Below are 9,713 nucleotides of genomic sequence, written 5' to 3'. Positions count from 1 at the left end.
CCGGCCAAAACTGGTCAAGCGTTGATCTTAACTGAATTTTTATTAGACATAGTTTTTACTTTAGACTAAACCGAGAAAATACTTCCATACCATATGATTAGAAATAATAATAAAACTCCTTATAAATTTCACAGCTATGATATTAAAAAAAAAATCAAAAAAATATTTTTCCCCTAAAAATTTAGAAAATAAGGATACCAGAATTCAAAAAATTTAAAAAATGACAAAATGTTGAATCACATCATATAGTTTATTTTGCAAAGCATATATACTTTCATCCTAGTATTTTCACCCTTCACCCCAATGAGATGTTTGATACAAAGGGCCAAAGCAAATAGTCCCACATCTTTCGTTTTTAGAAGCAAACATGGGTATAAAAGAGGGGTGCAGTTGGCATATGAATGTATATGTAGTTGTAGCTGTAAGGTGCATTTTTTAATTTTTTCATGATAGATAATTTTGATGTATATGGCCAATGGAAGTTAAATCTAATAGATAAAAGTATATCACGACATTCGATAAATTTTATTTTCGATATTGTGTTAAACACAATTACGAAATTTCAACCATCAGATTTGAAATCTAATGCTCAATAATGATTGTGACCTCCTTGTCTGCAAAATAAAGGGCCTCATTTTATATATTTTCTTTACAAAATTGATACCTTTGCATCTAAGCAACTTACTTATCTCTATAAAACAGGTGGTTGTACAAGGTGTCAACTTTACCGATCAAAGTAAGGCATGCATTTAAATATGGTTAAAAGCTGCATATCTAGTTCTAAAAACCCTTATGATATCTTTAAAAATCTATTTTCATCCTCAATATGAAATTTGGAGCTAAAAAAAGAGTGTGGATCCAGCAGATCTATTAGCACTTATAATTTTGAAAAATAGATGGTTTAGAATATGTTACAAGATGTACTATTTAACCCTTAAAATCTTTTATTTATATCCATACATCTCGAGGTCTAGATGATCAATTACGAGGTTTTGGATGTCGGAACATTCAGCGACACTCTAAACTCATTTTCTAAAGCTCCTTCCAATGAGGGCAGTGAAGTTTCTAGCACATTACTCAAAGTTGTTGGATGTCAGTTAGGGATGGATGGGTGTATTAAAATTTGATTATGTTTAGTGTTTCACGGAATTTTGTGTGATTGCGAATGGATTTATGACACTCCCCAGGCGTCTGATGTTGATATCCAATGGTTGGGGTGATGAGATGTTTCATGTATATTTCATTGTGCTCATGGTACACAACTTTGAATATGTTTTTGGGATTATATATTGGGAGAGTACAAAGAGGGCACAATTATTTCTAGCAATTAGATATCAAATTGGATGGTTTGGGTTGTGCCATAAAATTTGAATTTTTTTTAAGAACTTTTAGTCCAGTCAATGACATTCTTGCAACCACCCAATTTGAAATCTAACGAGTAAGAGTGTTTGTGACCTCCTTATATCAACAATAAATTATCTCTCAGTGTATTTTTCATCTTTAGTGGCAAAGGAAAACACATGTACCTTTTATTAAATTCTTTGCGGATCATCACATGCTCCATTTTTTGAGCTGTCGCTATAGTGACTTAGAATATGTTTAAGTCCTAAATTAGTCTCTACTCTCTAAAAATGTTTTAAACCTATTAATCTGGATTGGAACTGATCGATTCATATCAGTAATTCGTGGCACCGGCCAATATTTAGTCAGAAAAGGGAATTGAGCTGGTTCAAGGAAGTAGCACAAGTTGTCAGGGGACCGGGTGAACTAGATCGCCGTGTTTCCATGATTTATATATTTTATTATTTTTTTTGTTTTTATTGCTTTTTAAAAAAATTTATTGACTGATTCTCAACCAAGAGAATCAATTACACCTCAGATTCGATATCAGTGATTTACTAAACCAATTTCCCATATGGCCGGCTCACCCAACTGATCCGGCTTTGATATGGTGGTCTCTAGAATAGACTTTTGGAAGTTGGCCACATTGGAGTACAACCTCATTTAAACTTTTCCTTTCAAGAGTTTAATGGAAGTATTCTTTTTGGGTGTAGTTTCTATAAAATTGCAACCTTAAACAATCCAATTAAGACGCACCTTCAAATTTTATCATAACATGTAATTTTGGTGTAAATATTTTTAGGATTATCTCAAAATATATATTAATATCTAATTATAAAATTTTACGCTAAAAAAATAGTTAAAATCAAGTACAATAGTTAAAATATTGAAAATTGACGGTCTAGATAATGTGTTGCAAGATGCACAATTTTTTATACTCAAAATCATTTTTTTCTTCATATTCATATATCTTGATATTGAGATGATCAATTAGAGGGTTTTTTTAACATTATAATAACCTTTTCCCATGGATTTTTGAGGTGCATCTTTAATTCTACATTTTAAAGTTGCAACCATGTATAAACTTCCTCCTCCTTTTTTTCCCAGTTATTTATAAATTATTTAAGTGTGATATTTGGATAAAGCTTGTAAATTATTTAAGTGTGAGATTTGGATAAAGTTCTATTTATACTAGAGAAGGAAGGCGCACTTTTAAAATTTGCTTAGAGATGTCGTTCCAGTGTTGGAAGCTTTACGATGGCTTGAAAATCTATTTTCATCCCTGGTTATAAAATTTGGAATCTCAAAAATGGTATGGATTGAGTAGATCAATAAATTATTGAAAATCTTGAAAATAGACTGTCCATATAACTTATTACATGATGTAGTATTTTGTGGATTTGAAATTCTCTTTTTTCTTTCAGGTCTGTACATATCAAGGTCAAGATGATAAAGTGGAAGGTTCTTCAATGCCAAACAGTGTTCGCAAAATCAAACCAAAACGGTTAACTGGACATGGAGCCGGAAGCGGTTTAACCAGCCTAACCGATAAACCGACTGATTCTACCATTCTAACCGGGCAAATCCTGGGTAGCCCAAAATTTGTGAAAAAAATAAAAAAGATGCAAAGAAAATCTACTAAAATATGAAATGCATATAAATAATGATTAAAATGAAACACATTCAAATGACGATGAAAATTAATGAAAAAAATGGATTTTAAAAGTGAGTATTAATGACCAAATGATTTTTATTATTTACCATAATGTAAAAAAATTAAAAATTTATTACAAATCAAATTCTTTATTTTTAGGAATTTATATATATTTTTTTGAATTTTTATTTTTAAAATACTGACCGATCACCAAAACCGCCTGAAACCAGAATCGGCAAGGGGCTGGTTCTGATCTAATCGGGCGATTACCGGTTTCTAACAATGATGGCAAAACACTCTCTTTCATAGATTTTTTAGGTGCACATTACTTCGACATAATAAGGTTGCAACCATATATAAATCTTTTTTTTTTATAAATGAGAAAATAATTCTACAATGGACCACTCATAGTTGTCCTTGTTGGAAAGGAATGATGAAATTCGTCCATCAATACAAGACAAGGGTATTTTCGTCCTTTTCCTTTAAACAAACATGAAAAGTAGTGGTGGAGAACCAGGAAGCAGTTGATAAAGATGTCATGGAACCAATAGATACTTAGGACTAGGAGCATGTTGGTTGTGGCATCATAAATGGATAAGGAAAATGACCCAAATGCCTAATCATTTACTTCAAATAACCAAGAAGCCACTAAGTTTGGCGAATGCCGAGTTAAACTCTTTCTTGGAAATAACCATTGAATAACTAACTTGTGCTTGTAGTACGCTCTAACAGGAGCATATTGTACACCAACTCCCTCGTCCAAATGAGGAGGAATTTTTATCTTGTATCTAAAGTGTATTAGCTTACAAATAACAAAAAAAAAAAAAGGAAAGAAAAGAAGGAAGGATTTCGAGTTTTTCACCATTTAGATCTTGCCATCAAAAAATTAGAAGGTCCTTATTAAATATTGAGATGTGAGTTTCTCATGCACATAGAGTATGCGTTTGAATTTCCTTTTTTTTTTTTTTTTTTGAGGTTGGTTGCAAGGTTCTAAAAGTTATATATCTAAAATCCAAATCCTGAAAAATAGTTTCAACATTGTTTTTTGCTTGAGAGAGCAACTTGACAATATACTCCTGTGGGAGCAAGAAATCATTTTAAATAAGTACAAGGTTGGAAATCTTTATGAGAAGGAAAAATTTTATATAAGGACGAGCCTCTCTAAACAATCAAAAGCGCACATAAAAATTTATTAGAAGAGATTGTTTCGATGCTCAAAAATCCCCAAATCGATCATTTAGACCTCAAGTATATGGACATGAGAAAAAATTGGTTTCAAATCTTGAAAATAGTGCATCTTATAATGTATTTTTTAGACCATTAATTTTTACTGTGTTCATAAATGTGTTTAATCTACACTATTTTTTGAGCTTTAAATTTTATAACTAGAGATGAAAATAAATTTTCAAGCCATCACAAAGATTTTTAGTACTCCAATAACATCTTTCGACAGTATATGAAGGTACGCCTTACTTTGATTGTTTAAAGCCTCAACCTTATGCAAACCACACCCTTATCCGAATTGTATCCACTTTATTAAATACACAAACTACGCTTTTTAGTTTTGTAATGGAACTTTTGGCGCCTCGTTGTGAAATAAAATGAGTCATTTGTTTTTTTATTTCTAATAAGGAATTTGGAGTTTGGAGTCACTTGGCTTGGCAGTTGCAAGGTTCGAATCCTAGTTGACCTAACCAAAAAATTAGTATTTTAATAAAGGGTACGGTTTGTATAGACCAAGGTTCAAAACAATCAAATTAGACCTTACCTTCAATTAGTGTCGAGAAATATGGTTTTAATGTTGGAAAGTTTTGTGATAGCCTTAAATTATATTTTTATTTTTAGTTATAAAATTTAAAACTTAAAAAATGGTGCAAATTGAGCAGATCTACGAAAACTTGAATATCTTGTAAATTGACGGTCTAAAAATACATTATAAGATGCAATATTTCCAAAACTTGAAATTCATTTTTTTTCTTATGTCCATACATCTTGATGTCAAGATGATCAATTTGATGATATTTTGGCATGAAAACGACCTCTTCTAATGAAAGTTTTGAGGTAGGCTCTAATTTGATTGTTTAGAGCCTAGGCTCTATATAAACTTTTCCCTTTGATAAAAGTTTTGCTAATATATTAGCAGGCGTAGCATTTGCCTTTTGATAAAGTCACATGCACTCGCGGGACAAAATCTAGACTTTTCTAATCAAAATTTTGGCCCCCTTATTTTTTTTCGCTGGTTCGGCCCCTTAGTGGGGGCTTCGCGGGAGCATCATGCTCAGAGGATTTGGGCATCAATTGGGGTATTTTGGGTATATATTTATTTAGGGTGATATCCTTATTATGAATTTCAACTCGAACGGATGGAATATGATTCATGTAGTTCATCCAAATAGTTGGGATAAAGCTACGATGATCATGATAGATGAAGTCATAATTTTAAGGATTATATATTGTGGGGCCATTTTTTAATTTTAGGGATTCCATATTGTGGGGCCATTTTTTTATTTTATAAGGAGATCACAATTACTCTTACCTGTCGGATGTCGAATTTGATGGCATGAGTTGTGTCTCTATGTTCAAGAAATATACTTTGTTGAATTTCGAGCCATATCCATAACACACTCACAACCACCTAATTTAAAATAGGTTAGAAAGGAGTGATTGTGATATTTATTTGTGTACTTTTCCATATTTGTATACAAAATGTAGGGGTCTTTATACATTTTTATCTTTTGAGACAGAAATTTCTCACGAGGGTTATTTATTTCATATGGCTACTATTGCGAAACCATTGATCATATTTGCCCATAGACCTACATCGGTGAAAACCACATAAATTTGTGTGTTTTTTCTATTTCTTATTTTTTAAGTCAATTTTACTTTGTTTGTCATTTTGTTAGATTTTTAGGTTTTTATCGGCCAGTCTTGTCAGCTTCAAGTGAAATGCTCTTAAAGGGCAACATGAAGGCACAAAATGATATACGGATGGAAGTAGTGAGCAAAGATATGGTGATGGTATAGTCTAACTAAAGATATAGCCCTTGTTAGTGCGGAATGACGGAACATGATTTATGTAACCAGCCCTAAATAGTTAGAATAAGGTGTGGATGATGATAATGACGATTGACCAGCCTAGTTAGCATTTTTTTTATAAGGAGATGCTACGATATGTTACATGCCCGATGACGAAAAAATAATAAAGGGTATGTGGTTGCGACTAGAAAACAGTATGTTCTGTTGTTGGGCGACCCGCCTAGCAGAGCTTGTAGTAGCCAAGTCTTATCAAAGCCCTCGTTGAAGAGTTTGTTGTTGCTAAGCAAAAGCTAGGAGGGCAAGCCAATTTCTTTTGGAAAAAGTTTATATAAAAGCGAGGATCTAAACAATCAAATTAAGGCATAACTCAAAAAAGTTTAGAAAATGTTGTTTCGATACTAAAAAATCCTAAAATTCGATCATTTTACCTCAAGATGTATATATACGAGAAAAAATAAATTTCAAGTCTTGCATCCTGTAATATATATCTAGACCATTAATTTTCAAGATTTTCATAAATCTACTCGATCTACACTATTTTTTAACTTTAATTTTATAATTAGCGATGAAAATAATTTTTCACACCATCATAAAGCTGTTTTATAATGGAATAACATATTTTGGCAATATTTGAAGGTGTTCCCTACTTTGATTGATTAGAGCCTCGACTTTATACAAACGACACCCATTTTTTTTTACCATATGACATCCGCACTTGTAGATACTTCCGCAGGAGCATAGTCTATATTTTGTGGTGATTTTTGTAGTGGGACTGTTGCAATTTGTTTGGTTATGGTTACTTATCGTGGACATCATAGTGATTGTTGACAAATGACTGTTACTACCCAACCCAAAAATGTTATAATAAGCATTGCATTTTAGTTCATTTTTTATGGTACGAATTGGTTGGGAAAGCTTGGACTTGAAGTGAATAATAAAAAGATAGGCTGAAAGGTTACATACCCTCCTCATGCAAGAGTATTCCTAAGATCCCCAAATTTCATGAATATAATCTCAGTGATTTTTTTTTTTTTTTTTTAAATATACATTCTATGTGTGCCTAACATAAAATCGTTTTCTAGATTATATAGAGACTTGGAAGGTAAAAAATTTGAGTCTTCAAAAACTGAAAAACCCATATTTTTATTTTTATATAAAATTTTTAGATCAATAAAATACTTGTAGATAGGTATTTAACATGAGGGAACAAGTGTAAAGTGTGATCTCGGGGCAGCACGGTCTACATGTTGGAAAAGAACCATTTTCATCAATCCTCTTATTTGTTTGTTTATTTATTAGTTTGAGCCTAGGCAATGGCACACAACTATTCAATATCATATCTAATGGCTAGAAGTAATGAGACCTCCTCCTATAAAACAATAAATGTATACTTTCAAACTATTTTATGCCATATTCTAAGTACAATGCATTTTGACTCGCTTATCATGTTAATATAAAAGTTCTCCAACCAGCTAAATATAAAAAATGATGGGAATCTAGATAATGTGTCACTATTAGATTTAAGACTAATATTCATGATGATATAAATTTAATAACTTTTCAAAAATATATGGAATTCCCTTGTGTAAAACCCTTCTCAAATCCAACATTACACAACACAAATCCAGGTTGTGATTGTGACCTACAAAATTATCTGATTTTGCTGCAAAAGTATTATTCCAAAACAATTTGTTTTTCAAGCAAAATTAATGCTATGAGGGGAAGAGTGGGTCGGCCCGGTCCCCGCATTAGTATTGATATAAAGGATTTGGTACAAGCGAGCGATGAAGCGAGATTAAATCCTTATCTCGAAGAAAGCCAGTGGCATCCTTTAGGTGCCTTGATGGCTATTGTTACAAACTTAGGTTTCATTGGGAGGCAACAATTGGTCATTCTAATTCATAATTATCACTATACTGACCGGGCGTATTACGGTTTTTGGCTGAGGGGGTGGATCAAAGCGATTGCATACTGATATCTAAAAATTGAGGCCATAAGAGTGTATACTATGCTCCCAAGGGAGCATACTATACACTTGCTCCATCGAACCTTTGTTGTTTAATCACATGACATTTGTTATTAAAGGACCTTCCTGGAGCACCAAAAACGTGGGGATATAATAGTCTTTTAGCAAAAATTAGAAACATGATCCCCACACGGTGGTTGTAAGGAAAGGCAACAAGCATCTCATGCCTTTTGCCCATAGTTTTCATGGAAAGACAAAAATCACAATCAAACTTAAAAAGGACAGATATATCTAGAAGTTTACTCTTTTTAATAAGGACCCGCTTTGTATGCGGCCAAGCTCGCATGTGTAGAAATCCAGGCCTCTTAATAAATCTACTTTTTAGATGGATTTTAAAACAATTTTTTAGGACATGTAATCTTTAGTCTCTTAATAAATCTACTTTTTAGATGGATTTTAAGACAATTTTTAAGAACATGTAATCTTTAACATGGAGATCATGGATATGAAAATATAAATAAAATTTTAAAATTATAAATGATAATTCTAATAAGAAAACATTTGGACCATTAGTTTCCATTGTTTTTAGATGGAATACCTACTTGCCTCCATACACTTTCTATACCGTATATGTAGAAATGCGGTCCAGCACCGCATGAAATAATTTTCTTTTTAAAATTTTGGCTGTGAAATTTATCAAATTATGCTCAATAAATCACAACTTAATATTTGAGTGATTCCTTTTGCCCTACTTTTGAAAATGCAATCAACATAATATCGGCTAAAAATATGAAAAAGATATGATTCCTATAGTATTTTCCATAAAAAAAAATAGAGAAATTTATCAAATACCCATTTGAGGTACTTAACATTTTCCTTATCGAAACTATTCAAAGACCATGTATTTTTTTTACGAGTATATTGAAATTAAATCAAAAGACATATGGGTAAAGTTAAATTGTTTTTCCCTAATAGATTTTTTGATTAATTTCCCAAAAAACAAGTGATATTTCGAAAAATTATCTAGCTAAGATGTTGTTATTTTCTACGACAATGTCCTGCCCTAAATTACGTTCTCATGGAATCAAAACACGCAATAGAACCGTCTAGCAAATGCCTTAATAATAATATTTTTATGAGAATCTCGGATCCACTTTAAAATCATCATATGAGTATATTAAACAAATAAAAGTTTTTGATACCTAGATACTTTGAGGGTGTGGTTTGTATAAAGTTGATGCCCTAAATAATCAAATTAAAACGTGCCTTAAAATAGTATCGAAAACTATCGTTTTAGTATAAAAAATCTTTATGATGGATTGAAAATTTATTTTAGTCTCCAATTATGAAATTTTTAGCTTAAAAAATAGTATATATCATGCAGATCTATAAACACTTAAAAATCTTGAGAATTATACTATATTCAAATTTGAAGTCTTTTTTTTTTTTTTTATATGTCCATATATCTTAAGGTCAAGATGATCAGATTTGAGGGTTTTTCAACATCAAAACAACTTATTTTACTGATTTTTTTAGGGGCGCCTTAATTTGATTGTCTAAAGCCTCAACCTTATAGAAACTTTTTTCATACTTAAAATGCCATCAAAATATTGAGTAACATATATGTTGTCGTTGGGGGTGATATTTTCATGTAGCCAAGGGGCATTCTTAAAGCTATCTTCTAATTTTTAGTTGATCTCTAGGTTGAATAGGTCA

This window comes from Amborella trichopoda, chromosome 8 (assembly GCF_054954075.1).
Source record: "Amborella trichopoda isolate Santa Cruz 75 chromosome 8, AtrichopodaSantaCruz75HAP2 v2.0, whole genome shotgun sequence".
Lineage (NCBI taxonomy): Eukaryota > Viridiplantae > Streptophyta > Magnoliopsida > Amborellales > Amborellaceae > Amborella > Amborella trichopoda.
The sequence above is the reverse complement of the archived record's forward strand: the minus strand, read 5'-3'. Positions refer to the sequence as shown.